The following is a 5,363-nucleotide window of genomic DNA, read 5'->3' as shown; positions in this document are numbered from 1 at the left end:
CCCTTTCCTTATTTTCCTTTTTTTTTTTTACTTCTGGAGCAGCCAGAGCTGCTGCGAATCACTTCTCCCCCACATCAGGGGGGGTTTTCTATTCAAGAAGCATCTCTTGGGGATGGGGCAGGCAGCCCCCGTGGTTCGGGTGCTGAGTTGGGGAGAGGGTAGGGAGGGCTCGGACGAGGCTGGGAGAGGTGTCTCCTGCTTTCCTGTTCCACCTAGAAGTGGTTGTGATTTCCCACAACAGGGGAAATCGAATTGTTTAGCCCGTTCCTGGAAACCAGCCCCGGTCTGGCCAGAGCGAGCCCTGCTACACCCTAATGGGAAGGGGCGCCGCTGCCCTGACCCCCCCCAGGGGACCACAGTGCTGCTGGACCCTGACTCCGGGGTCACCAGTGCTCCCCAGTTTGGACCTGCGAAGGGAAAAGGGCCGTTGCTGCTCCTCCACCAGCTCAAACTGGAGGAGGCAGTGGGGTTGGGAATGGCCAGTCTGTAGGAATGGGGGTAGGTTTTTTTTTGGTCTGAGTGAGTAGTTTTGGCTCTTTGTCCCAGAAAACGAAAATTCCTACCGCTGCAGTTGATGTAGCTGGTAGACGTGTATCCTTAAATAAGTCTGCGATGCTTTCGGGGCTGCTTTGCCCAACGTCAGGTTGTGAATCGTTGCTCGACGCCTTCCTCTGAAATCCAAGTCCACGAAAGCAACGCGTTGCTGATAACTGTTCTCCTATCTAAAAAGCTTGCTTTGATTAGCTTTACCCTGGAAATGTTTTTGGGCTCCGAATCTCTAAATGAATCGGTGTCGCAGACGTGAAGTGTTAAAATGCAGCAGCTCCTTTACTCCGTGTGATGTTACAAGCAATTTAGGGCCTTGCTTGTTCATGGTTAGCGATCGTGGGCATTAGGAGCTGGTTTAATCTGGAGAGGGGGGGTTCAAACGAGGAGGAAGAGCCCCCAGGTCAGGAGGTCTCTGCTGAAAAGACTGCTCAGGAAGCCCCAAAGTCTGATGGAGCCCATGGCAGCCTGTGCCTCAATGCCGGAGGATGCTCCACCCTTTCCCAGGGCCTGTTTCTTTCCCGTTCCCGTGCCACGGTGCTTGCGGGTCCTTCGCCAGCGTTGCGACTCGCTGCGTTTCGGGCCGGCTCCTGCCTCTTCCGCTGCGTTCGCTCCTCGGGGCAGGGACAGCGGTCTGCGGGCGCTCCTGCGACGCCGCAGCTGAGCGCTCCTCTCTGGTATTACTCTTAGAGGCGTAATACACTTTCTTATAGATGGCCAACGGCCCCTGCTCCGGGTGGGGCGTGCCGGGCTTGCTTATCCCGGTTGGTAGACGGTCTTGAGACCCGGCTCTGTGTCCGCAAACTCTTGCATCGAGTTGGTCCAGAGAGGATGCGTGCTTGGGTGAGGCTCATCGATGACGGTTGGACTCGATGATCTTGGAGGTCTCTTCCAACCTTAATGATTCTATGATTGGGAACGAGGGCAGAGCCTGAGCCAGGCCGATGCCAAACAGCCCCTTTCCGTCTTTCCGCAGCCAGCCCAGACGGCATCAGTAGGTACCGGCTTGCGCCGAAAAGCCGCGGTACAGGGCAGGTGCAAAAAGGGAAGCTCTGCTCAGCCTGCGTCAAAGTTGCGGCTGCGTGAAAAGTTGCTTTCATTTATTTGTTGAAGAAGAGTTTGAGAAAGGACGCGTTGCTCGCAAAAATCCCATTTCAAAGCAATCCGGCTGCCGCTAACGCAGTGCTGGTGGGGTCTCCCTTGGCTCGCAGATCCAGATGGGTTGCTGCGGCGAGTGCTCTGTCTAATTTTTGTGGCTTGAACGACAAAGCGTTGTACCAGTGAAGAGTCAGGTTGGAGGTATTTTTGATGCGGTGCCCGAGCCGTAATCTGGAAATCTGTTTACTTCATTCCTTCCAGTCAGGGGAACGGCGCTTAGAAATATTTTCTGCTTTTACCTGCACACGTAAGGATTTGTTGCCTAATTGCAGCGTGAGATCCTGTAAAGATCCTTGGCGAATGTGGTAGAAGAGCTTGTAAATGGCCAGTATTTTTTTTTTTTCTCCCTTCTGCCTCTCCACGCTTGTGAAGCTGCCGAGGGTTTGCACCGTGATGCTCGTCTCCGGCCGGCCCTCGTCCCTGCCGTACGCCGGCCCCCTTGGTCCAGGTCGTTGAACAGGCTTCTCCTGCGCTTCCCAGCCGGGGTTGATGCAATTTGGGCCTGGACGCCAGCCCCCGGGTCCTGTCTTGCAGCAGGTGAGGGGAAGCACGTCTGCCGGCCGTAGACCTACCCTGCGCCCGCGTTTGCTTGAGGACTTGTCGCCGCACATTGGGCGCGGGAGGCTGGACATGTTTTGCAGCCTACCCGGAGGGTTGCACGCTCTGTAGCTCCTGCGTGCCTGCCAACGGCTCCCGACACCTTTGGAGCGCGATCCTCCCTCACAAAAAGAGTTGGGCAGGGCAGTATTGCTGTGTTGATGACCCTGGAAACCCAAACCTGGGTATTTAGGGACTGGCCTGTGCATCCCCTCTCCTCCTTTCTGGTTTCCCAGTTTCTGGATGCGACGGCACAGATGCCCGGCGATGCTGGAGGTGCGGGGTCACAGCGCGGCCCCGGGGGACTGGCGAGAGCCCCGCCGGGCTGAGAGCAGACCTGGTCTTGCTCTGGCAACAATTTTTTTTTTAATTTTTTCTTTTAGCTTTGCTGCCAGGGCCGTGGCTGCTCGGATGTCTGCTCCGAACGGCATTACTGGGGAGCGCTGGTGGCCGTAATCGAGTTCAGCGCGTCCCCGGGCTTGCTCACTCCCATACCACAAAGCGTTTAGGGAGCCCGTAAGTGCTTAATTCCTCACGAGGAATGAGATTAGCATCCTGTTCCTTGGAGAGGGGTTTTTTTAAGTCTCTGACCTTCTTGAAACTAATATTTGTAGCTCCTTCGGTTGTCACGCAGCTGGACCCTCCTCTGAATGCCTCATGCTGGTTGCAGACTGGGAGTGTCCGGGCTCTCCGGGGTAGGAATTGTCACGCTTACGTGTTGCCTGGCATGGAGGAACCTCCAGCCCTGGTCTGGGGGCGTTAGCAGAGGCTCCGGGAGGGTTTTACATCTAATCAAATGAATGGAGGAAGGGGTGGCATGAGCTGACTTGCCTCAGGTAATAAATAGCTGCCAGGCTTGCCGGATCTCCTCGCCCGGCTCCCAGGAGGCTGCAGCCGCTCTGGGTCTTGCAAAAAAACCCAAACACGTTCTTCCAACCAAGAAATGGAGGTGAGCGGTGGCACGAGGCCTCCGGCCATGCGGCAGCTTCACCTGCTACATCCATCCACGTGCAGCGCGTTAGAGCCACCGTCCAGGCGTGGGCTGGTGCTGGGCTCGCGTGGGAGCAGGGCTTCGTCCTCCTGGGAGGCTGTCAATCCGCCGTCGAATAAATCTCATGGCAAGCAGCTAAATAACAGGGCTCCCTGGAGCTACAGAAGGAAATTATTTAATTGTCTCTTTAATAGAGAAAGGGGTTGCTTGCAGGCCGCAAGGAGATGTTATGAATAGGCTGATTTGTACTGGAAGAAGCTTCTTGAAATGCAAGTGCGTTGCCAGAGGCTCTGCAGAGACTCCGCGGAGCATCGCTTTGTTTTGACATGTCAACAGCGGTGTTAATTGAGCGCGAGCCAGGAAAATAGTAAAACCTCCATGTAAATGAATGGGTCTCTCCAAGACTTAGCGGAGTCTTCAGTAGCAAGTCAGAGCGGTGCCGGGGTGAGGACTTACTTAGACTTCAGAAACCAGCCTGTTCCCCTCAGGCCATGCGGGTAAAGATTTTTGTTTTGTTTTGTTTGGCAAACAAATTAACCAAAAAATGCGTTTTGATAGAGCAACAAAGATATTGAGAACGTGACAAATACTTTCACAGCATTGTAACAGTTTATTTTCTGCATCCTAAAAATGTTTAACGATGTTAGTCTCAAAACTCCGAAGACTTCAAAGCCTCTTTAATGAAAGACACTCTTGATTTCTGGGAATGTTTAGCTGTTCCTTAACTGGTTTAGTTTCCCCCCCCTTGAATTTCAGCAAAATCTGAACCTCCTGGGGAGCAGCTGGCTGAATACAAACCCATATCCTTGGCCGGACAAAGCCCTGGTCTTGCTTCTGGGTATTTCTTACGCTGGCCGTTCATGTTAAAATGTGTTTCTGGCTTTGCTCGTGGGGAAAGTGTGGGGCATCTGCAGCCCAGCTGGCGTCCGAGCAGCAGCCCCACAACCAGTCTCCCGTCACCGGGGTTTACGCGTTGGCCTCCGGCACTGGCTCCTGGCTCTGGTTTTGTCTTAAGCTGGTGTGTCATCCCCAGCTCTGGCTATTGCCGGGGCTAGCGGGGTAACGTCCCGGTGGAAGGAGGCGTTTCGGTGCCGTGATGCCGGGAGGGGAAACCTGCCGCTGCGCAGACGCCGCATGCGAGTGACTAAGGCTTTCGGCGGGAGCGATCGTCCTCCGAAGCCTTTTCCCTTCTGCCAAGTCCCGATGAGCTGTGAGTGCGAGTTTTGCAAGTTGGCGAGAGAAAAAGGAAAGTGATAAAGCATGAGAAAACGCTTCAGCAAAAACACTTCCTACCGGTCTGAGTGGTTCCTGAGGGTACTTAGAAATAAATACAGACTTAAAAGCAAAGGATCCCCCTTTGGGCTCAGCATAAAGGAGGAAGAAGAGCAGACGCTGTGCCCATTTCCCTGCACGAGCAGGTAACTTTCCGTGCTCTCATTTATTCCCCGGGAGCCCACATGCCTCTCCTGCGTCCCACGCCGGAGGTCCCAGCGCTCGGGCAGCCACCCTACGGTCACTGGGCTGCGGCTTCAATGGCTGTTACGCTAATTTTCAGGATGACTTGCCCGGTTTCCTTTAAGCTGGGTTACGTTTGGGGAATGGCAAACCCCTCCAGAGGATGCTCTCCCCTTTGTACAGTTCTTTTTGCTTCGAACAGATGTGTTTTAGCTGCCGGCTGTTGAACTGCTGCTCACGCAAGGCTCTCGGCCAGCAGCGTGCGGCTCTGTCCCCGCTTCACCATCAGCCACCTGCTTTGGGAAGCTGCCGCCTGCCCCTGGTCCACGTCTGCGAGGCTCCGCTTAGTCGGACAGGGCTGGAGGCCAAAGCTGGAGACGTTTTCTGCTTGGGGGTTAATGACTCTTCCAGTTGCGGTGATGGAGGCTGTGCGCGCGCGAGGGCTGCGTCACTGCTCCATCGCACGCCGGTGGGAGATGGGCTGGCTGCGCCGCGGGGACGTACCGGGGGGGAAGGCATGGCACCACCTCGGGCTGGGTCTTCCTGGCACCGGCGGCCAGCAGAAGTGAGTCACCCCCTCTGGGTAAGGCAGGGAGGGGGGCGCGGGGGGGGGGCG

The sequence above is a fragment of the Pygoscelis adeliae genome, unplaced genomic scaffold, assembly GCF_000699105.1.
Source record: "Pygoscelis adeliae isolate BGI_AS28 unplaced genomic scaffold, ASM69910v1 Scaffold617, whole genome shotgun sequence".
NCBI lineage: Eukaryota > Metazoa > Chordata > Aves > Sphenisciformes > Spheniscidae > Pygoscelis > Pygoscelis adeliae.
The sequence above is the reverse complement of the archived record's forward strand: the minus strand, read 5'-3'. Positions refer to the sequence as shown.